This window comes from Salvelinus alpinus, chromosome 15 (assembly GCF_045679555.1).
Source record: "Salvelinus alpinus chromosome 15, SLU_Salpinus.1, whole genome shotgun sequence".
NCBI lineage: Eukaryota > Metazoa > Chordata > Actinopteri > Salmoniformes > Salmonidae > Salvelinus > Salvelinus alpinus.
The window spans coordinates 26920320-26946073 of record NC_092100.1 but is presented as its reverse complement, the minus strand read 5'-3'; the positions used below and the strand labels follow the sequence as shown (position 1 = coordinate 26946073).

The window sequence follows — 25754 nt, the reverse complement described above, 5'->3', positions numbered from 1 at the left end:
CCAAAAAGGGGGGTTGATTGCAATCCATTGTCAAGGCGAGTACGTTTATTGTCATATGCAAGAACTAGAGTAATACCTTAATATGAAATGCTTACTTGCATGTAGGTCAACAACAGAAAGTACAAAATATAATAATACACAATCTAAAATATTAATAACAATCTAAAAGGTTTATTGAAATGGATCAAAGTTTACAGAAAATGTGCAAACAGGGAGTAAATATAAATTAAATATAACTGTGAAATTGATATGTAAATATGAGAGGGCTCAAATTTTGAGTGCATAATTAAAACTTCTTCTTAATAGGGGGCGCTGTTTCCACTTTGGGAAAATATCGAGCCCAAATTAAACGGCCTCGTACTCTGTTCTAGATCATACAATATGCATATTATTATTACTATTGTATAGAAAACACTCTGAAGTTTCTAAAACTGTTTGAATTATATCTGTGAGTAAAACAGAACTCATTTGGCAGCAAACTTCCAAATAGGAAGTGAAAATTCTGAAAATGGGGCTCTGTGTCAGGGCCTGCCTATTCAACTGGCTTATATTTATGGATCTGTATGCACTTCATACGCCTTCCACTAGATGTCAACAGGCAGTAGAATGTTAAATGGGGTGTCTAGCTTGATGTGAGACCGAATGAGAGCTTTTGGAGTGACAGGTCCGCTCTTTTGTCAGTATTCAACTGCGCACCAGGAAACCTCACATTGTCTTCTGAAATGCGTTACGTATACACGACGAAATGCTCCGGCTCTGATTTTATTGGATACATATGAGAAAAACATCATAAAGTAGGATTTTCAACCGAGTTTGACCAGTTTATTCAACGTTTATTGGGAATTTTGGTATGTTTCGTTCCATGCGCAAAGATTTATTGGACATGTGCCCTCCACATGGCTAGCCAAAGTTGCTAAATCGACAGAAGAAATGGACATTCTAAAACAAAACAATGATTTATTCTGGAACTAGGACTCCTTGCACAACATTCTGATGGAAGATCATCAAAAGTAAGAGAATATTTATGATGTTATTTCGTATTTTTGTGGAATATGTTGGCTCCAACAAGGCGGAGAATAGGTGAGCGCTGTCTCACAATATTGCATGCTGTATGTTGTACTAAAGTTATTTTTTTAAATCTAACACAGCGGTTGCATTAAGAACCAGTGTATCTTTCATTTGCTGCACAACATGTATTTTTTAGTAAAGTTTATGATGAGTTTTTTGGTTAGATTACGTGACTGTCCAAAATTGCTCCGGACAATTTGGTGCATCATGGCTACTTATTCACAATGTAAAACCAGGATTTGTAGCTCTAAATATGCACATTTTCGAACAAAACATAAATGTATTGTATAACATGATGTTATAAGACTGTCATCTGATGAAGTTGTTCAAAGGTTAGTGATTAATTTTATCTCTATTTGTGGGTTTTGTGAAAGCTACCTTTACGGTGAATAAATGGCGTTGTGTGTTTGGCTATTGTGGTGAGCTAATAGAAATATATATTGTGTTTTCGCTGTAAAACACTTAAAAAATCGGAAATATTGGCTGGATTCACAAGATGTTTATAAATGTTTTATGATGAGTATTTATGTATTTCACGTTGCTCTCTGTAATTATTCTGGCTGTTTTGGTGCTATTTGTGATGGTGGCTGCAATGTAAAACTACGATTTGTAGCTCTAAATATGCACATTTTCGAACAAAACATAAATGTATTGTATAACATGATGTTATAAGACTGTCATCTGATGAAGTTTTTCAAAGGATAGTGATTCATTTTATCTCTATTTGTGGGTTTTGTGAAAGCTACCTTTGCGGTGGAAACATGGTGAAAACATGGCGTTGTGTGTTTGGCTATTGTGGTGAGCTAATATAAATATATATTGTGTTTTCGCTGTAAAACATTTTAAAAATCGGAAATGATGGCTGGATTCACAAGATGTTTATCTTTCATTTGCTGTATTGGACTTGTGATTTCATGAAATTATATTATATGATATCCCTGTCGCGTTAGGCTAGGCTATGCTAGTCAGCTTTTTTGATGAGGAGGATTCCGGATCCGGGAGGGTGACTCGTTAGAGGTTAATAAAACAATTATATGAAATATTTGTTGGCATTATATCGCCCGCCACAATCGGCCCAAATTTGGCCTGTCATAATAAATACAGAATCGTTTGCCATATTTGGCCCACTGTTGGCCCACATAAGACTGGCCGCTGCCGAGGCAAAGCCAGCAGTGCCAAACAGGAGGATGTCCTTCAACCTATCAGAGCTCTTTCAGCATGAATTTACGTTGTCCACTCATTCCAAGGATCAGAGAATTAATCTAGTACTGAAATCATAAACTACAGCTAGCTAGCACTGCATAAAATGTGGTGAGTATTTGACTCAAAGACAGAGAAAGACAATAGTTGAACAGTTTTGAACAAATTAATGTCTGTATTTTTTTTTTTACTCTCACTTTCACTTAGCTAGCAAATGCAGCTAGCTAGTTTATCCTACTCGAACACCCGGCTCAAACAGAGAGGGATGCTATGTTTAGCTAGCTGGCTATGGCTTTCAATTCTGAAATTCTAGTCTCTTTCAAGTCAAGGTAAGCTTCTGGTTTTATTTATTTATTGCCACCGGGGCCCGGCAGTGTAAAGGCTGAACTGCATTCTGACTGTATACTGCACTGCATGATTGTAGCAGTTTTACTATTGCGTTAGTTCTAGTAGTTCAAGTTGACTATGACATGACAACGATGTAGGCTGTGTGTAGTGATTAGCTGTCATGAGATAAAGGTTTGGCTTGAAAAGTTATTTTTGCCTGTTCAAAGACAGCTGATGTGTTGTGCACTGAAGTCCACAAGCCAAGGGAAAAGGTGAGAGGAGGAGACCGTGTAGATTGTTGTGAGAAATAATTATATATGTGTGTATATATATATACACATATACACAACATGAGAAAAGTGATTATGCTGTTTTTATGTGGGTGCTATGAAAGTTAACTGTTTCCGTGTGATCAGGGTTGTATTCATTCTACCACGTCTGTTGAAAAACATTTCTTAAACAGACCTCAACAGGGATAAATATAACTGCATTTGTCTAATATAAACTTTGTTGCAACTGTTGGACTAATGATTACAACCTAGATTTTTATTTTTATTTAGATCAGCTAATTGCAGGCAAAAGTGTGCAAGGCGGTAGTGAATGTGTCACTGTCTGTGACCTTTATTAGTCAAAATTCTCTCGACCTGTGCACCTACCTTGTAAACTTTCATTAATAGGTTAGGGTGTAGCAACCTCATGAGGGGTACATGGAATATATAAGTATCAGGTCGTAGCCTAAACCTATCTATGTTACATTGAGCTGGGTGAATGGAATATGAATGACAGACATCCAATATGCTGTATAGAAATAAGGCCATACTCAAAAAAATTCTAATCCTCCCTCATCTTAAATGGCACTGACTGCCACTGGTTTGCTGGTATGCCGATAGCTGCTTTATTGAGCAAAGTTTTTACTTGCTATGATACAGTATGTGGTTGTTTTGTGTAAAATGCTACATCAACAGAGATAGGAAGGAATAATGCATTTAAGACTTTATAGCATGTTCTTTAAGAGTATTAGAATAGGGCCTTCCATGAGTCAAATAGAGCTCCACAGTGGATGTGTGGACTTCTAGTCCGACTCGGGAGGCGTGCACACCATCCACCACTTCTGAGTACTCGCTAATGTTCAGTCACTGCACAGTGAAGTAGACGAGCTCAGGGCGAGGATTTCCTTCCAGAGAGACATCAGGGACTGTAAGATACTATTTTTTGGAATCATGGCTCTCTCCGGATATACTAGCCCCGTCCATCGAGCCAGCTGGGTTCTCAGTACATTGTGCAGACAGGAATAAAGAGCCCTCCGGGAAGAAGAAAGGCGGAGGTGTATGTTTCATGATCAACTACTCATGGTGTGAGTGTGGAAACGTACAGGAACTCAAGTCCTTTTGTTCACCTAACCTAGAATACCTCCCAATCAAATGCCGACTGTATTACCTCCCAAGAAAATTCTTTGATTATATTAACAGCCATGTATATTCCCACTCAAGCTGATACCATGAGGCCGCATTTATTGTAGCTGGGGACTTTAACAAATCAAATCTGAGGAAAACGCTACCGATGTTCTATCAACACATTGCCTGTAATACTTGTGCTTAAAAAACTCTGGAACATTTTTTACTCTCCCTTCAAGGATTGCTACAAGGCCCTCCCCGCACTCCCTTAGGGAAATCAGATCAAAACTCCATTCTGCTTCTCCCTTCTTATATGTAAAAACTCAAACAGGAAGATCCCGTGTTAAGGTCTATTCAACGCTGGTCTGACCCATTTCAATCCATGCTTCAAGATTGTTTTCGATCACGTGGACTGGGATTTGTTCCCGGGTTGCCTCTGAGAATAACATTAATGTATATACTGACACAGTAACTGACTTAAAACTTCTCTAGGATAGGGGGCAGCATTTTCACGTTTGGATGAAAAGCATACCCAAATTCAACTGCCAGCTACTCATCCCCAGAAGATCAGATATGCATATTATTAGTAGATTTGGATAGAAACCACTTTGAAGTTTATAAAACTGTTTGAATCATGTCTGTGAGTATAACAGAACTTATTTAGCAGGCGAAACCCCGAGGACAAACCATTCAGAATTTTTTTTTTTTTTGAGGTCACTCTCTTTTCAATGTGTTTTCATTGGGAATACAGATTTCTAATTGACCTTCTTGCAGTTCCTACCGCTTCCACTGGATGTCAACAGTCTTTAGAAATTGGTTGAGGTTTTTTCCTTTCCTTTTTTCCTTTGTGTAACGGCCATCTTGAACAAGGGTCACTGGAAGTGTCCTGTTAGTTAGAGGCGCGTGACCAGAAAACTAGCTACAGTTTGTTTTAATCCTGTATTGAACACAGATCATCCCGTCTTCAATTTTATTGATTATTTACGTTAAAAAATACCTAAATTTGTATTACAAAAGTAGTTTGAAATGTTTTGGCAAAGTTTACAGGTAACTTTTGAGATATTTTGTAGTCACGTTTCACAAGTTGGAACCTGTGTTTTTCTGGATCAAACGCGCCAAATAAATGGACATTTTGGATATATCGACGGAATTAATCTAACAAAAGGACCATTTGTGATGTTTATGGGACATATTGGAGTGCCAACAACAGAAGCTCGTCAAAGGTAAGGCATGAATGATATTTTTATTTCTGCGTTTTGTGTCGCGCCTGCAGGGTTGAAATATGCTTCTCTCTCTTTGTTTACTATGGTGCTAACTCAGATAATAGCATCGTTTGCTTTCGCCGAAAAGCCTATTTGAATTCAGACATGTTGGCTGGATTCACAACCAGTGTAGCTTTAATTTGATATCTTTCATGTGTGATTTAATGAAAGTTTGATTTTTATAGTAATTTATTTCAATTTGGCGCTGTGCATTTTCTCTGGCTTTTGGCCAAGTGAGACAGTAGCGTCCTACCTAAACTCCGATTTTTGGATATAAATATGAATTTTACCGAACAAAACATACATGTATTGTGTAACATGTATAAATCCTTTTTAAAATCAGACATGTTGGCTGGATTCACAACAAGTGTAGCTTTAATTTGGTGTCTTTCATGTGTGATTTCATGAAAGTTTGATTTTTATAGTAATTTATTTGAATTTGGCGCTCTGCATTTTTACTGGCTTTTGGCCAAGTGGGACGTTAGCGTCCCACATATCCCAGAGAAGTTAATCAGGAAGTGTATAGGGGATGTTGTTCCCAATGTTACTATTAAAACCTATCCAGACCAAAAACCATGGATAAATGGCAGCATTCACGCAAAACTGAAAGCGAGAACCACCGCATTTAACCACGGCAAGGTGACTGGGAATATGGTTAAATACAAACAATGCAGGTATGTCCTCTAAGTCAATCAAACAGGCAAAACATCAGTACAGAGCCAAAGTGGAGTCGTAAATCAATGGCTCAGACACAAGACGTATGTGGTAGGGACTCCAGACAATCACAGATTAGTAAGGGATAAACAGCTACGTTGCGAACACAGACGTCTTGCTCCCGGACAAGCTAAACACCTTCTTCGTCCACTTTGAGGATAACACAGTGCCACTGATGTGGGCTGCTCCTGAGGACTGTGGGCTCTTGTTCGTCATGGCCAACGTAAGTAAGACATTTTAAGCGTGTTTAACCTCACAAGGCTGCTGGTCCAGTTGGCATCCCTAGCTGCGTCCTCAGTGCATGTGCAGACCAGCTGGCTGGAGTGTTTACGAACATATTCAATCTCTCCCTATCCCAGTCTGCTGTCCCCACTTGCTTCAAGATGTCCACCATTGTTCCTGTACCCTAGAAAGCAAAGGTAACTGAACCAAATGACTATCGCCCCGTAGCACTCACTTCTGTCATTAAGTGCTTTGAGAGGCTAGTTAAGGATTACATCACCTTCACCTTAGCTGACACCCTAGACCCACTTCAATTTGCATACCGTCCAAATAGATCCACAGACGATGCAATCGCCATAGCACTGCACACTGCCCAATCCCATCTGGACAAGAGAAATACCTATTTAAGAATGCTGTTCATTGACTACAGCTAAGCCTTCAACACTATAGTACCCTCCAAGCTCATCATTAAGCCGGTGCCCTGGTTCTGAACCCCGCCCTGTGCAACTGGGTCCTTGACTTCCTGACGGGCCGCCCCCAGGTGCTGAAGGTAGGAAACAACACCTCCAGTTCGCTGATCCTCAACACAGGGGCCCAACAAGGGTGCGTGCTCAGCACCCTCCTGTACTCCCTGTTCACCCATGACTGTTTGGCCACGCACGCCTCCAACCCAATCATCAAGTTTGTAGACGACACAACAGTAGTAGGCCTGATTACCAGCAATGACGAGACAGCCTACAGGGAGGAGGTGAGGGCACTGGCAGAGTGGTGCCAGGAAAATAACATCTCCCTCAACATCAACAAAACAAAGGAGCTGATCATGGACTTCAGGAGACAGCAGAGGGAGCACATCTCCATCCACATCGACTGGGAAGTGGTGAAAAGCTTCAAGTTCTACATCACTGACAATCTGAAATGGTTCATCCACACAGACAGTGTGGTGAATAAGGCCTCTTCAACCTCAGGAGGCTGAGGAAATTCGGCTTGGCCCCTAAGACACTCAAACTTTTACAGATGAACCATTGAGAGCATCCTGTCGGGCTGTATCACAGCCTGGTACAGCAACTGTACCGTCTGCAAATGCAGGGCTCTCCAGAGGGTGGTGCGGTTTGCCCAACACATCACAGGAAGGCCAAGAATGGCATCAACCACCAGAGCCAGTTCACCCCGCTATAATCAAGAAGGTGAGGTCAGTACAGGTGCATCAAAGCTAGGACTGAGAAGCTGCTTTTCAGTCTCTTTCTCATGGCCATCAGACTGTTAAATAGCCATCACTAGCCAGCTTCCACCCAGTACCCTGCCCTGAACTTAGTCACTGTTACTAGCCGGCTACCACCTGGTTACTCAACCCTGCACCTTAGAGGCTCCTTCCCTATGCACATAGGCATGGAGTCACTGGTCACTTTAATGAGTAAACACTGAGCACTTGAATAATGTTTACATACTGTTTTACTAATTTCATATGTATATACTGTATTCTAGTCAATGCCATCCTATTCAACTATTCTTGTGTATATACATATACACTATTCTTTCCTACATATTCTACAGATATACTAAATATTATATCCACATAATGTTCATAATGTCTATATATCCCATCACACACACATACAGTACCAGTCAAAAGTTTGGAAACACCTACTCATTCCAGGTTTTTCTTACATTTTTGTATTTTCTACATTGTAGAATAATAGTAAATACATCAACACTATGAAATAACACATATGGAATCATGTAGTAACCAAAAAAAGTGTTAAACAAATCCAAATATATTTTTAAATTTGAGATTCTTCAAAGTAGCCACCCATTGCCTTGATGACATCTTTGCACACTCTTGGCATTCTCTCAACCAGCTTCATGAGGCAGTCACCTGGAATGCATTTCAATTAACAGGTGTGCCTTGTTAAAAGTTAATTGATTTCCTTCTTAATGTGTTTGAGCCAATCAGTTGTGTTGTGACAAGATAGGGGTGGTGTACAGAAGATAGCCCTATTTGGTTAAAAAAAATAAGCAAAGAGAAATGACAGTCCATCATTACTTTAAGATATGAAGGTCAGTCAATCCGGAAAATTTCAAGAACTTTGAAAGTTTCTTCAAGTGCAGTCGCAAAAACCATCAAGCGCTAGGATGAAACTGGCTCTCATAAGCACTGCCACAGGAAAGGGTTATCTCTGCTGCAGAGGATAAGTTCATTAGAGTTACCAGCCTCAGAAATTGCAACCCAAATAAATGCTTCACAGAGTAACAGACACATCTCAACATCAACTGTTCAGAGGAGACTGTGTGAATCAGGCCTTTATGGTCGAATTGCTGCAAAGAAACCATTACTAAAGGACACAAATAATAAGAAGAGACTTGCTTGGGCCAAGAAACACAAACAATGGACATTAGCCCGATGAAAATCTGTCCTTTTGGTCTGATGAGTCCAAATTAGAGATTTTTTGTTTCCAACCGGCATGTCTTTGTGAGATGCAGTGTAGGTGAACGGATGATCTTTGTATGTGTGGTTTCCACCGTGAAGCACGGAGGAGGAGGTGTGATTGTGTGGGGGTGCTTTGCAGGTGACAGTTGTGATTTATTTAGAATTCAAGGCACACTCCTTCAAGACTGTTGGAAAAGCATTCCAGATTAAGCTGGTTGAGAGAATGCCAAGAGTGTGTAAAGCTTTCACCAAGGCAAAGGGAGGCTACTTCGAAAAATGTCAAATATAAAATATATACGTTTTTCGTATATACACTTTTTTTCGAATATACACTTTTTTTATATATACACTTTTTTCGTTATTACATGATTCCATATGTGTTATTTATATGTGCCTTTCTCAGCCTATTGCGGACAGTCTGAGCACTGATGGAGGGATTGTGCGTTCCTGGTGTAACTCGGGCAGTTGTTGTTGCCATCCTGTACCTGTCCCGCAGGTGTGATGTTTGGATGTACCGATCCTGTGCAGGTGTCATTACACATGGTCTGCCACTGCGAGGATGATCAGCTGTCCATCCTGTCTCCCTGTAGCATTAAATTAGGCGTCTCACAGTACAGACATTGCAATTCTTTGCCCTGGCCACATCTGCAGTCCTCATGCCTCCTTGCAGCATGCCTAAGGCACGTTCACGCAGATGAGCAGGGACACTGGGCATCTTTCTTTTGGTGTTTTTCAGAGACAGTAGAAACCCCTATTACGTATTCCTGCGCTTGTCTCCTATCATTATACAGCGTGATAGAGTAACCGACCCACTAAATGGAGACAGCAGGAAAGACCGAGCTGTCGACCATCATAGAGACAGTCCAGCATCAAGAGGGCTGTCTCTCCAAACTCGGCAGTTCCATGGACAGCGTGCTGGCAACCATCTTGTATTTGGAGGGGAATGTGCAGTCCCTCCAGTCTCCAGCACCGGTTCCGGCACCAGCCCCCACACCACTACCTGCCTCTGTCCCATCTGAGCCGGTCCGCGGAATAACCCTGTCCCTCCCGGAGCGCTTTGAACCTCGCTCGCTATGCCGAGGCTGTCTCCGGGAAAGACGGTTGCCACCGTCATCTTGGCACTGACTGGATGGGCGCCGCGGTCTGGGAAACGGGTGGACCCGAGGTCGAGTCCTACTAGTGCTTCACTCTCCTCTTCTGCTCTGTGTTTGATGATCCTGTGTAGAGCCGAGAGGACGGTGAGCAGCCTACTCCAACTACGCCAGGGATCTAGGACCGCCTCGGAGTTCACTCTGGAGTTCCGTACCATCGCAACCTCCACCGAATGGAATGAGTTGGCTCTGGTCACCAAGTTCCGCAGCGGACTGCGGGAGGAGGTACAGATGGAGTTAGCCTGCCGTGATGACACCTGTCTCTCGACCAGCTCATCAGCATGGAGATTCATTTGGACAACCTCCTGCGGTCTCGAAGACCTGCTCGGAATCCGGAGCCCATGGCTACTTCTGCTCTGTGGCCAGAGTCGATGGAGGTAGGCTCTGCATGTTTGCCCGAGTCAGAGTGTAGGAGAAGGAGGAATCTGGGCATCAGCTTCTTTTGTAAAGAAATTGATCATTTCTCCCCGAGCTGCCTCTATCCACTAATAGGCGAGGAGGTGACAAGCCAGGGAATTCTCCTGCTCCAACCCAGGTAGGATGCAAGATCGACCCTCCTTTTATGTCAACTCAACCAGTGTGTTTTTCCCCATTAAATTAGCTGAATACCCTGGCCCCTCACTCCCTTTAGCTCTGATTGATTCCGGAGCTGCTGGGATTCCGGAGCTGCACTGGCCACTGCATTACGCATTGCTTTGGTTTCCCTACAGTCACCCATTCCGGTTCGAGCCCTGGATAATCATCCAATAGGGACAGGGCTCGTACATCACATCACCGTTTCCGTTTCTCTGCTGACCCATGGCACTCGTTTAGAACAGATTACCTTTTTGATTATAGACACCCGCATGCACCCCGTTGTTTTATGTCTCCCCTGGTTGAGTTGGCATAACCCTGTTATTTCCTGGTCTGAGGGGAGACTGCTGAGTTGGTCGCAGGAGTGTCAGGGGAGGAGTCTTGCAGTGTCTGTCAACACCACTACGGTGGAAAGTCCGGACCACGCCCCTCAAGTCGAATTACCGGAGGAATACCAGGATCTGCACCGGGTTTTCTCTAAGACCCAGGCTACACGCTTTCCTCCTCATCGCACCTGGGACTGTGCCATTGACCTGCTGTCTGACGCAGCCCTCCCGAGAGGACATGTCTATCCCCGCTCCTATTCAGAGACCGAGGCCATGGAGACCTACATACAGGAGAGCCTCCAGCATGGTTTTATCAGACCCTCTATGTCACCAGCCTCCTCAAGTTTATTTTTTGTTAAAAAGAAAGATGGGGGATTGCGCCCCTGTGTTGATTATCGAACTCTGAATAAAGCCACCATTAAGTTCAGCTATCGTTTACCCCTCATCCCAACATCATTGAACAAATGCATGGGGCTCAGTATTTCACGAAACTGGACTTGAGGAGCGCCTACAATCTGGTACGCATTCATGCAGGCGACGAATGGAAAACATACTTTTCCACGACCACGGGCCATTACAAGTATCCCGTAATGCCTTTTGGCCTGTCTAATGCCCCTTCAGTTTTCCAGGCCTTTATTAGCAAAGTGTTTCAGGGCATGCTGAGATGGGGCATAGCTGTTTATATAGACAACATGTTTGTCTATTTTGCTGACCGTGACTAGCATGTCTTGTTAGTCAGGTCATGGCCCATCCCCAACTCCGTGAAAGCAGTCCAGCGATTCCTGGGTTTCGCCAACTATTTCCGGAGGTTCATCCGGGGTTTCAGCACGGTGGTCGCGCCTCTTCCTTCCCTGCTGAGAGGAGGTTCCCAGCAGCTTCATTGGACGGCAGAAGCAGAGAGGGCGTTCGAGACACTGAAGGCATGCTTCACCACTGCTCCCGTGCTGGCACAACCCGACCCCTCATTTCCCTTCATCGTCGAGGTGGATGCCTCCGAAGTAGGAGTTGTGGCAGTGCTGTCCCACCGCACCGGAACCCCTCCAAAGCTGCAGCCCTGCACCTTTTACTCCAAGCAGCTGAGCCCTGCCCAGAGGAACAATGACATAAGGGACCGGGAACTCTTGGCGGTCATGAAGGCTCTCAAGGCTTAGAGGCACTGGCTGGAGGGGTCCAAACAACCTTTCCTGGTGTGGACGGGTCACCTCAACCTGGAGTACTTCAGGGCAGCGAAGTGGCTAAACCTGATTCAGGCCAGGTGGACTCTATTCTTCGCCAGGTTCCAATTCACACTTTCTTATAGGCCAGGTTCGAAGAATGTGAAGGCGGACACCCTGTCTCGCCACTATGACGCAAAGGAGAGGGAGGGAAAGGAGACCACCATCATACCTCTGTCCTGTATCATCACGCCAGTGGTGTGGGACGTGGACGCCGACATACGGCAGGCCTTGCGCACGGAACCCGCACCTGCACAGTGCCCGGAGAACCACGCCTACGTTCCCACGGGTGTGCGGGACCGCCTCCTTACTCACACTGCACCTGTGTCGGGTCATCCTGGGATTAACCGTATCATGTACTGCTGGCCCACCTTGGTTAGGGACGTCCGAGTTTACGTCTCTCCCTGTTCCATCTGTGCCCGATCAAAGACACCCAGGCACCTCTCTTATGGAAAGCTCCTTCCCCTGCCGGTTCCACAACGACCCTGGTCTCAGCTCTCGGTGGACTTTGTCACTGACTTTCCCCCCTCCCAGGGGAACATCACCGTTCTCGTAGTTGTGGACCAGGTTTCCAAAGCTTGTCGCCTCCTTCCTCTGCCTGGGCTCCCGTCGGCCATGCAAACCGGTGAGGCTCTTTTTACGCATGTCTTCCGGCACTACAGGATCCCGGAGCACATTGTGTCAGATCGTGGCCCTTAGTTCACCTCAAGCGTATGGAAAGCGTTCATGGAACACCTGGGGTCACGGTCAGTCTCACCTCCGGGTACCGTCCTCAAGCTAATGGGCAGGTGGAGAGGCTCAATAAGGAAGTGGGCAGGTTCCTGAGGTGTTACTTACAGGACCGGGCCGGGGGAGTGGGCGGGTTTTCTACCTTGGGCTGAGTACGTGCAGAATTCCCTCCTCCACTAACCTCACTCCTTTAACCTTTACTTAATACCCATCCTGGATCCGGGAGCATCCTCATCAAAAAAGCTGACTAGCATAGCCTAGCCTAACGGGACAGGGATATCATATAATATAATTTTCATGAAATCACAAGTCCAATACAGCAAATGAAAGATAAACATCTTGTGAATCCAGCCATCATTTCCGATGTTTAAAATGTTTTACAGCCAAAACACAATATGTATTTCTATTAGCTAACCACAATAGCCAAAGACTCAACCGCATATTTTCACCATGTTTCTACCGCATAGGTAGCTATCACAAAACCGACCAAATAGAGATATAATTAGTCACTAACCAAGAAACAACTTCATCAGATGACAGTCTTATAACATGTTATACAATACATTTATGTTTTGTTCGAAAATGTGCATATTTGAGGTATAAATCATAGTTTTACATTGCAGCTACCATTCAAAAATATCACCAAAGCAGCCAGAATAATTACAGAGAGCAACGTGAAATACCTAAATACTCATCATAAAACATTTATGAAAAATACATGGTGTACAGCAAATTAAAGATAAACATCTTCTGAATCCAGCCAATATTTCCGATTTTTTAAGTGTTTTACAGCGAAAACACAATATAGCATTATATTAGCTTACCACCATAGCCAAACACACAAACGCATTTATTCACCGCATAGATAGCATTCGCAAAAACCAGCAAAAGATATAAAATTAATCACTAACCTTGAACAACTTCATCAGATGACAGTCTTATAACATCAGGTTATACAATACACTTATGTTTTGTTCGAAAATGTGCATATTTAGAGCTGCAAACTGTGGTTATACATTGTGAAAATGTAGCAACATTTCCCCAGAATGTCAGGAGCTATTTTGGACACTCACCTAATCTGACCAAAGAACTCATCATAAACTTTACTAAAAAATACATGTTGTACAGCAAATGAAAGATACACTGGTTCTTAATGCAACCGGCGTGTTAGATTTTTAAAAATAACTTTACCGTAACAAACAGCTTGCGTTATTGCGAGACAGCGCCCGCCAAAACAGCGGAGAATAGAAATAACATTTTCCACAGAAATACGAAATAACATCATAAATTGTTCTTACTTTTGCTGAGCTTCCATCAGAATCTTGTACAAGGAGTCCTTGGTCCAGAATAAATCGTTGTTTGGTTTTAGAATGTCCTTTTCTCCTGTCAAATTAGCAACCTTAGCTAGCCATGTGGCGCGAACATGCCCATCTTCTCTTGACGCAAAGAACGGAAAATTCCAAAAGTCCCAATAAACGTTGAATAAACTGATAAAACTCGGTTGAATAAAACTACTTTATGATGTTATTATCACATGTATCAAATAAAATCAGAGCCGGAGATATCCGCCGTGTATACCGAACGCTTATCAGAAGACAATGTCGACGTACTTCGCGCGCCAGAGAAGACAAAGAAATTTCCAGACCTGTCACTCCAAAAGCTCTTGTTCGGCCTCAGATCAAGCTAGACACCCCATTCTACTTTCCACTGCCTGTTGGCATCTAGTGGAAGGCGTATGAAGTGAATGCAAATCGATAAATATAAGGCAATTGACAAGGCAGGCCCTGGAACAGAGCATCGTTTTCAGATTTTTCACTTCCTATATTGAAGTTTGCTGCAAAATGAGTTCTGTTTTACTCACAGATATAATTCAAACAGTTTTAGAAACCTGAGAGTGTTTTCTATCCAATAGTAATAATAATATGCATATTGTATGATCTAGAATAGAGTACGAGGCAGTTTAATTTGGGCACGATTTTTTCCAAAGTGAAAACAGCGCCCCCCTATTGACAATAATTTTTAACCTCACTCCACTAACTCAGTTTAGCTGGCGCGCTTCAGTCAATAATGCACCCAGTTTCCCTCCATCAAAATGCATACAAAATGAATCCCAAACGTTACTAATAAACTTTTCCAAACAAGTCAAACCCTAATTCGTAAATAAACGATAAAATGTAAGACGGAGAATCGTTATTGTCTTTACCAGAGAAAAATCCCAAAGAACTCGCTCTCTTCCATGCGCTTGGAAACATTACAGCCAAAATGGGAGCCACCTAGAAAAACTACAATTTCTGGCTCATTTTTCAAAACACCAGCCTGAAACTCTTTCTAAAGACTGATGATATCTAGTGGAAGCCCTAGGAACTGCAATCTGGGAGGACTTGGCCTTATAATAAAAGTGATGGCCATTGAAAATAGTGGTAGGCTGAATTTTATTTTGGGGGTGGTTTGTCCTCTGGGTTTTGCCTGCCATATCAGTTCTGTTATACTCACAGACATAATTTTAACAGTTTTAGAAACTTTAGAGTGTTTTCTATCCAAATCTACCATTTATTATATGCAGATCCTAGCTTCTGGGCCTAAGTAACAGGCAGTTTAATTTGGGCACGCTTTTCATCCGGACGTCAAAATCCCCCTACCCAAGAGAGGTTAAACTCAGTTTTTCACAATTCCTGACATTACATTCTAGTAAATATGTCCTGTCTTAGGTCAGTTAGGATCACCACTATTCTTTTAAGAATGTGAAATGTCAGAATAATAGTAGAGAGGGATTTATTTAAGCTTTTATTTCTTTCATCACATTCCCAGTGGGTCAGAAGTTTGCATACACTCAATTCGTATTTGGTAGCACTGCCTTTAAATTGTTTAACTTGCGTCAAACGTTTTGGGAAGCCTTCCATAAGCTTCCCACAATAAGTTTGGTGAATTCTGGACCATTCCTCCTGACAGAGCTGGTGTAACTGAATCAGGTTTGTAGGCCTCCTTGCTCGCACACGCTTTTTCAGTTCTGCCCACAAATTTTCTATAGGATTGAGGTCAGGGCTTTGTGATGTGTGAATACCTTGACTTTGTCGTCCTTAAGCCGTTTTGCCACAACTTTGGAAGTATGCTTGGGGTCATTGTCCATTAGGAAGACCCATTTGCGACCAAGCTTTAACTTCCTGACTGATGTCTTGATGTTGCTTCAATATATCCACATAATTTTCCTTCCACATGAAGCCATCTATTTTGTGAAGGGCAACAGTCCCTCCTGCAGCAAAGCCCTCCCACAACATGATACTGCCACCCCCATGCTTCACGGTTGTGATGGTGTTCTTTGGCTTGCAAGCCTCCCCATTTTTCCTCCAAACATAACGATGGCCATTATGGCCAAACAGTTCTATTTTTGTTTCATCAGACCAGTGGACATTTCTTCAAAAAGTACTATCTTTGTCCCAATGTGCAGTTGCAAACCGTAGTCTGGCTATTTTATGGCTGTTTTGGAGCAGTGGCTTCTTCCTTGCAGAGCTGCCTTTCAGGTTATGTCGATATAGGACTCGTTTTACTGTGGATATAGATACTTTTGTACCTGTTTCCTCCAGTATCTTCACAAGGTCCTTTGCTGTTGTTCTGGGATTGATTTGCACTTTTTGCAGAACGCGTCTCCTTCCTGAGCAGTATGACGGCTGCGTGGTTCCATTGTGTTTATACTTGCGTACTATTGTTTGTACAGATGAACGTGGTACCTTCAAGCGTTTGGAAATTGCTCCCAAGGATGAACCAAACATTTGGAGGTCTACAATTGTTTTCTGAGTTCTTTGCTGATTTCTTTTGATTTTCCCATGATGTCAAGCAAAGAGGCACTGAGTTTGAAGGTAGGCCTTGAAATACATCCACAGGTATACCTCCAATTGACTCAAATGATGACAATGAGCCTTAATGACATTTTCTGGAATTTTCCAAGCTGATTAAAGGCACAGTCAACTTAGTGTATGTAAACTTCTGACCCACTGGAATTGTGATACAGTTAAATAATCTGTCTGTAAACAATTGTTGGAAAAATTACTCTTCATGCACAAAGTAGATGTCTTAACCAACTTGCCAAAACTATAGTTTGTTAACAAGAAATTTGTGGAGTGGTTGTAAATGAGTTTTAATGACTCCAACCTAAGTGTATGTAAACCTCTGACTTCAACTGTATCAGCCGGCACTGGCACCTTGGCATCCGAGCTTGACAGAGGCCCCTGCTGTTGACGAGTGGTTTCGGCTAGCTGAGGAGAACTGGAAAGCTGATCACACTCGTCTCCAGCGGGCCATGCATCGGCACAAGGAACAGGCCGACCGCCACCGCAGTGAGGAGCCTGTCTTCTCTCCAGGTGACCAGGTCTGGCTCTCCACCCGGAACTTACCCCTCTGCCTGCCCTGCCGGAAGCTGAACCCGTGGTTTGTGGGGACGTTTAATGTCCTGAGGAGGGTTAATGAGGTTACGTACTGTTTGCAACTCCCTGCTGATTACGGCATTAACCCGACTTTTCATGTTTCTCTCTCTCCTTCTCTCGCTGAGGCTGGAGCCTGTGACGGCCCGACTCCTCCTCTGGACATCTAGGGAGGTCCGGCATACTTGGTCCGTGAAATGAAGTCCTGGTGCGAGGCGTCAGACGGGACGTCTCCAGTACCTCATCGTTTGGGAGGGGTACTGCCCAGAGGAGCGGTGCTGGGTTCCTACGGTGGACATTCTGGACGCTTCGCTGACCAGGGATTTTCACTGTCGGTGCCCTGACCTACCCGCACCGCGTCCCTGTTGTCGTCCCCGAGGCCGGTGTCGTCCCCTTGCAGCGCGTCAGTGGTGACTGTCACGGATCCCCCCAGTACTGCTGCTTATGCCGTTCACCAGCTCCAGAGGTCTACGTCACCGGCCTTCTAGGCGTCACTGATCTGGATTCATTACCACCAACCCTGGACTGTCTTGTCTCATTACGCACACCTGGTTCCCATTCCCCCCGATTAGTATGTGTATATATGTGCCCTCTGTTCCCCATTGTCCTTGTCGGTTATTGTTACCATGTCCGTTGGTCTTGTGAGCACCTGTGCTGTTGTATCGGCTTCCATGCTACGTGTTATTGTGCACTTGTTTTATGGGTCTCGTCCCATGTATTATTTAGAGGTTTACACCTCGCTCCTTTGTTTGGAGAAAATAAAACCCCCTATTACATTTTCCTGTGCTTGTCTCCTACCATTATTCAGCGTGAAACGTATAGAAATGTAAGCAAGGTTTGAAATAATGTTTTAGTTGAATATTAAATCAGTTTGGGCTTTTTGCGGTCAATTTGCAGTCTACAAATTATTTGTAATTGTCTTCTGGCCCCGCGACCATCCGCTCAAGAAAATAATCTGCCCGCGGCTGAATCTAGTCGATGATCTCTGTTTTATAGGCTAATATGTGCAATGTCAATCTCAGTAACACATCAGCCAAAGGCATCCATAAATTTGACTTCCTCACTATCTCCATGACCCAAATTAATAGTACACATACTGTATATTGCACTAGCTAGGTCTAATCTGAAACATGTTCACTTAATATTCACTCTTTTTTTTTTAAAATCTCATTATGAATAGATGGTCTTTGCATGCAGGTAGTCAGTCTCACTATCTTTTCCGCCCACTGCATCCAACCTTTCTTCATGGCTTCTATCCTTCTGTACTACAGTTAACTGCAACATCACAATCAACATCTGGCTATTGTTATACACATCACAACTCTGCAGTGTAGACACGCCTTTCATGCTGCAAAATTCTTTAGACAAATTAAGCCTCTAACCAAACGAGACTCACCAGCAATTGTAAATCTAGCAACGTGCTAGAGTGAGTGAGTGGGTGGGCGACTGCATTCATTACCCAGAGTAGGGTACTCCATCTTTATATGAATAAATTAATTCACCTTGATATCTGATGCATTATATGAGCAGACAAATGAATCCAGAGTCATCCGTCACTGGTGAGTGTAATTAAGGGGACGAAAGAAAAGAAAAACACCTGTAAGCATGACTGGCAGCAGCCTTCTGTGACAGGCTATGATAACATTTCATAGCAGACTGGAGTTAAGTTGGAGGTTACCAACTCTGGGGGAGAGAAATATGACACAGCTGGGGAGTCAAATAACCTATATATTTCTCCCTATCCCTCTGCTTTGTATGACAGTACAAAACCCAAGAAGGAAGGAACTAAAGCCACAGAGGAGTCTCAGTGGGAAGGAAAAGGTCAATTACTTTGTCTAAAAGCATACACTACATATTGTAACAGTTTGTTTGTGTTTGTATTAGCCTAATAGTGATGTAAGTAGTGCTATCAGCAGGAGCAGCTACAGAAGCAGCAGTATTTTGGCCTAAATCGCCACTGCTACAGTTTATGTAATTTACATTTGACATTTGTAATGCTCAATAGTTTTTCCTGAAAAATGTGACCCCCAGTTGCATCTTCTCAGTCTGTGCTGCCAGCTTGTCCCTGTGTGAACCCCATGTTGGTTGATTTCAGAAACTCCCCAAACCAACTAGATTGGAATGGATTTCCTGATACTGTACTTGTACTGGTGCCCAAGGTCCATTACCCTCATACTGCATTTGTAAATATAGGGAAAGGGGTTTTCACCTCCATCCTACGAGTTATTTTGGTGTTTTTGATTGAAATGTTACATTAGTCATGGTCCTTGGCAGGCCTTTGTTAGTTGATGTGTGTGGCAATTTACTTAGTAAATTATTTAGTTCTTCATTATGTAGCCTAATTATGTAGTAGTTAAAAATACCACTGAGTACCACTTTGCAGTTTCTGTTCAGTGGGAGTATAATATAGTATATGCTGAGATCCAACATGTTTTTTGTTTGTTTTCCCTCTATATTTTTATTTTATTTAACTAGGCAAGTCAGTTACGAACAAATTCTTATTTTCAATGACGGCCTAGGAACAGTGGGTTAACTGCCTTGTTCAGGGGCAGAATGACAGATTTTTACCTTGTCAGCTCGGGGATGCGATCTTGCAACCTTTCGGTTACTAGTCCAATCACCTAAAACACTCTAAAACACTCAAAACTCACCACTAGGCTACCTGCCGCCCTATTGGGGCAAGGCTGTCAAAACAGAGAGCACGGAGAGTTTTGATGACTACAGTATGTGAGATTGGCATTTTCCTCTGAGTCTGCGTCTTATTAACAATATTAGTGATGAGAGGGTCAGCTAACTGTCATGGACCTACTCACGTAGCATTTCTGTTGCAGTTGACTGGCTTGATGTCGCTCAGAACGTGTCACATCAGCACCTTACTGCTGCCATTGGAAATTAGTTTTAATCCATTAACGTTTCAAATTGAATGACTTTTTCCCCCTTTTCTTCCACAGGTGATGGAAATTAATTATTGTGATTTGGATGATCCATTCCCATTTTTCAGGGAGCGTTGGCTGTCTCTCAGGAAATTGATTTATTGCTGTATTGAAGAAAAATATCTGTGACTTGTCAGAAAAGCAATAAATGAGGATCCGTCATTTTCTGAGTGGATCAACGGTGGGGAGAGACTAGGATGGGTTTCAAAGGTGTGGTTTGGTCCTGGGCCTGTAGCATACAATCTACTACAGCTAACAGGGGTGGCAGATTGTATCGATTTTGCTATGTGTTTTTCTGATTTACAGTCACACTGACAAAGTGAATGACATAATATGTTAATCCACTGTTTTTTGACTTACTCGGGCTGGTTCTGCCTTACAGACAAACCTATCGGCATCATGTGACATTTTCCTAATCCTCATTCCCTTCCATCCAACCATGTGAAATTAAGTACTACTGTAATTTAGTGGCAGTGGTGGTTGTAATGTTATCTATTAATTTTGTGCATTTCCTTACCACTTCGAAGCCACACTGCAGGGAAATTCAAGCTTGCCATCCTGTAATGATTATTATTTCCAATTGCCATAATTATACCATCATCATCAGACCCTTCTCTATAATGTTGTTTAATCACTGTAATTATGTCATTACATGTGGTCACTGAATCATCATTGTGTACTTTTGGATTGAGTTATTACTCTAAGGATAGCCAGGTCTTAATGGAAAATAAAAGGGGACCTCAGCAGGTTGTGGGTCTGCTTTCCAACCAGCTTGCTATGTGAGTGAAAGTGACAGATTAAGGGCTGTCATTGTTCAGAGTGTCTCTGCTCGCTCATCAGGTTTCATTTGGCTATGAAAGCAGATGGAGACTTGTGCCAGAGAAGAGGGGGGACAAGAGGAAAAGACAGGAGGAGGATGAACCCATGGAGGGTCCCTCATGTTCCACTACCACCCCAATGTGAGTGGGTCTCCTTATTATATGTTAGCCCTCACTCGCTCATTCAATACCCCTAAGTTCTAACTTCCACACCATTACCTGTTGGAGGTGAGCAAATAGTGTGCATTTTTTTTGTACAGAGACTATATTTGCTGTCCTCAGGTTAAAGAAGAACTTGACAGAGGAGGATGAGGGTGGCCGGAGGACAGAGAAGGTGGGGATAAAGAAAGAGAATGTAGACATCCTCCCTGAGCAGGGGAGCAGGCAGATGTTCTAGTCCTCAGCTGGTTGTGTAGTTCCATCATTTTTCCCACTTTACTCACATCAACAAGAATTTGAGCTAAGTATTATATTTTATTGTATTCACAAACATTACCATGGTAAGATGTTAGGGCTTGGAGCATATGACTCAGATTGGTACAGCTGAAATTACAAACAAGCTTCCTTTTGTATGAAATGCTGTGAACATTTTGGGAAAGTTTACAATGGGCTTACTGATTGTCTAAATCATCTACTGTGTAAGTTGTCTTGTTTCTGTGGTGCTGTCTTAGTCACCCAGAAGCCAAAGAAAGAGGAGGGGGAGCATCCAGTCACTACAAAGAAGAATAAGTCAAAGGAAGAGATTGAGGCGGCAAACAGTGCTGGAGATTGGGGTTTGTTTTTTACATTATATGCTGAATATGTGGGAGGTGGATGTATGCACAGCATATTAAAAAAGGTCTCATTCTGAAACACACTCTTGTCCCTCAGGTGTGAAGAGGAGAAGTACATTATGAGGACGGAGTCAATTGGAATTTTCTGGAGCACAAGAATGCCTTTTTCACCCCGGTGTGCCAGCCTCTCCCAGATGACATCCCCTTCTACTACAATGGTCAGTACAGCTGCTAGGAATTTTGTGAATAATAACTAAAACAATTTCTAGATTTAGATAAAACTATAACTAATTGAACTCTGCACGCCTAGTGAAAGAGATTTGTGCTGTCGGTTATAAAGTAAGCAAAAAGGGTCGTTAAACTATGGTTGAACTGACTCAACTTAGCCCTGAGATGTTTAGATAAGGCAGTGAGTAATTTTTTAGGTCTTCCATTATCTTGAGTTGTCTGCTAAAGTGGTAATAAATTATAGTGAGCCTTCAGGAGAATAAACCAATGGTGTGTCATGTGTGTGCGCTGGGGAGTTGGAATGAACTTTTGAACCTGTTTTATATTGGTCAAGAGGAGGAGATTTATTCTGTAAACCAATGACGTCATATCTTGTATAAAAACTGTTGTTTATGGTTGAATGGGAGCGTGCTCCGAGAATTAATACTATTATCTAATTTTAATAAGACTGTATCCTGTCTATTTTATGTTAATAAGTATCTTACAAATTCTTATAAATAGACAGATTGATTTTAATTAATGAGTACATAGAGGAATCATTTAATTCCCTCAACAACAGCCCTGGTGGTTTGAAGGCCTTATACTCACCCCCTCAGATCATCAACAATTTAGAAGTAAACACACAGCACGTATCAAAGACAGGCCATGCACTCAAAAGATCTAAGTAGCTTTCCTACTGCATGAGAGTTGAGTTATGAAGCCACCTTTAGACTCTCCACACATTCTGTCTGGGTGAGATTAAAAGTTGAATGTTGTTGACCCTTTCTCTTCTACCTACGACACTGGGGAGGACCCTCCCTTTCATCATTCACCCCAGAAGGTTGTTCCTGAACTCTGTATTGATTTGCATGGATCAACAGCGGCCCAGAAAGGATCAGCCTCTTTATTTAGGGCATACAGCCCGGGGATGTGTCTGGCTGACTGGATCAAACATTTTGATTGAGAACCATAGTTTTTACATTTACTCCCCATAGTGCAGCCCCGACAACTTCCATTTAAAATAATATGTTTAATTCCTGTGTGTGTAGTGAAATCCCTCCCTGGGTCCAGGCCTCCATAACTGACTCCATCGGATTGGTCTAAAATGTAAATCTACAGCCGCTCACTGCAGGCCTCAGCCTCTCTCTCTAGGCATCGATTTGCCAGCTGAGCCTGCTCCTAGGGGACCTATGGGGATGAAATGGCACATTTGGTTATACAGATGAGTGACCAAATCAGCTAAATCTGTTTGACTGTGATCCTGGCTCAGTTGACTGTGATCCTGGCTCAGTTTACATTGTTTTTAATGAGTGACTTTGATGATATCAGAGGTCACAGCGCCTCTTGTCCCTTCAGCTACACATAAAGTGGCGCCGCTCCGCCCTCCAACTATAAGAAAATGACAAGGGCAAGATTTACAGAGTGTTTGCACCTTTTTGTTTCAGACGGTAATAAAAGACAAAGAAGAGTACAAAGCTGAGTACAAAATTATTCTACAGTGCCTTAAGAAAGTATTAACACCCTTTCCACATTTTGTTGTTACAGCCTGAATTAAAATATTTATTAAAACCTGTTGGGGATGAGGGCGCTGTTGTGGCTATTTATGCTAATCGTGTAATTTTTTGAAACGGCTTCCCACAAAGTTCTTGATCGTACAATATGCATATTATTATTATTATTGGATAGAAAACAGTCTATAGTTTCTATAGGAGTTGAAATTTTGTCTCTAAGTGGAACAGAGCCCATTCTACAGCAATTTCCCTGACATGGAGTCAGATTCCAGAAATTTTGGCCACTGTTCTGGAGTCAGTTAAAAGGGCACTGTTATTGCTATGACTATACGGACACTGCTTACGTCTTCCCCTGGATGTCTTTACGTGATGACGATTTGAATTGGGTCGATTGCGCGTTCACAGGCACTATAAATTAAAAAACCCTGAGGCTAGTCACTCTTTTGGAGCTGCATCATGCGCCTAGAGGACACCGACCCGCACCTGTTCCAAGCATTAGTGGAGGGAGTAATATTACTCGGGTCATGTTTCTACTCGTTATGGGAGTTAAAAACATCATAAGGTAGTTAATTTAAAGCGTTTTATAGCAATTTATATCCGTTTAGTGCGATTTTGGGACATTTATTTCTTAAACGCTGTGAATTGCTGGGCACGCTTCCAGTTCATCCCGAACGCAGTTGGCATTTCCACATGGCAAGAGGACAGCTTTCCACCAAAAGACGATTGGACCCAAGAAAGGATCCTTTGCCCAAGATACCGATGGAAGAACAGCTCAAAGTAGGACATTTTTATTATGATAAATCGTGTTTCTGTCGAAAAGTGTTAGTGGCTTCGGACGCCATGTTTTTTGACGTAGCTTCGCTTGGCGCAAGCTGTATTGAAAAGTAAGGATAATTTAAAAAATGTAATTCCGCGATTGTATTAAGAATTAAATTGTCTATCAATCCCTGTCCACCCTATATTTTTTAGTCACGTTTATGAGTATTTATGTATAAGAGTAGATCACTGTCTAAGTGGCGCACAGACTTTTTCTGACCAGCTGAGCTACATTTCACATTGTCTAACCATGATTTTGGTGGCTAAATATAAACATTTTCGATCAAACTCTATATGGATTGTGTAATATGATGTTACAGGAGTGTCATCTGAAGAATTCTGAGAAGGTTAGTGAAAAAATTAATATATTTTGGCGATGTTTACTTTTATCGCTCACTTTGGCTAGAATCAATGCTGGGCTGCTATGTGCTATGTGCTATGCTAATATAACGATTTATTGTGTTTTCGCTGTAAGACACTTAGAAAATCTGAAATATTGTCTGTATTCACAGGATCTGTGTCTTTCGATTCGTGTATGCTGTGTATTTTTACGAAATGTTTGATGATTAGTAAGTAGGTAAACACGTTGCTCTAAGTAGTTTTTCTATTCCATTTGTGACGGTGGGTGCAATTGTAACCTATGCCATCTACCTGAAATATGCACTTTTTTCTAACAAAACCTATCCCATACCATAAATATGTTATCAGACTGTCATCTGATGAGTTTTTTTATTGGTTAGGGGCTATAAATATCTTAGTTTAGCCGAATTGGTGATAGCTACTGGTGTTGGTGGACAAATAAAAGATGGTGGATTATGCTAATGTGTTTTTAGGTAATAGATGTACATCTTTACATATTGTGTCTTCCCTGTAAAACATTTTAAAAATCGGACATGTTGACTGGATTCACAAGATCTGTGTCTTTCATTAGCTGTATTGGACTTTAATGTGTGAAAGTTAAATATTTAAAAAAAATTTTTTTTTGAATTTCGCGGCACTGGTTTTTCAGTGGGGGTGGGGGGGGAGTGCCGCTAGCGCCACTCTCATCCTAGAGAGGTTAATTAAATTGAGATTTTGTGTCAATGTCAAAGGGGAATGATGTTTTTAGACATGTTTACAAATTAATTAGAAATGAAAAGCTGTGTCATGATGTTGCCTGCTTGGGTACTGCAAACCCCATCCCCCTCTCCCTGCCTCTCCCTTTCCACCACAACCCATGCGGTGATCACAGAGAGATGTCGTAAATTCCTGAGAATCTCCCCACCACAAACAGTATTAAGAGAGAGGGTAAACTTTTAGGACAAAGGAATTCTCTTCCACCTCACAGAACTTGAGGTACGAACACATTTCATATTCCTGCAAAAGTATGAAAGATCGGTGGACAGTCCAGCTATGAACCGGTCCATTTGTCACCACGTGGGAAACTCATGTGAGACTGTGGGACCACATTACCATACCGCTGTTTATATAATAACCTCAGATATGAGGTTTACATCTGTGTGTTGTATAAAATGAATGAGTGAGTATGATACTGTTTGTATAATTGTGTAATATGATTTTGAACTGTTTAATGAAGGAAAATACAACTCCCTGTTGTATTTGAACTAAATCCAAGGACCGCCCCTGAGCCAGTTGGGTCAGAGACCATGGGACCACCCCTCTCTGCTATCTGAATA

General features: G+C 42.4%; 1 pseudogene; it reads left to right on the top strand.

The window, feature by feature from the left end:
- Positions 1-21295: 21295 nt before the first annotated feature.
- The window catches only part of LOC139539304 (DNA topoisomerase 1-like), a 58138-nt pseudogene continuing 53679 nt past the window's right edge, over positions 21296-25754 (top strand).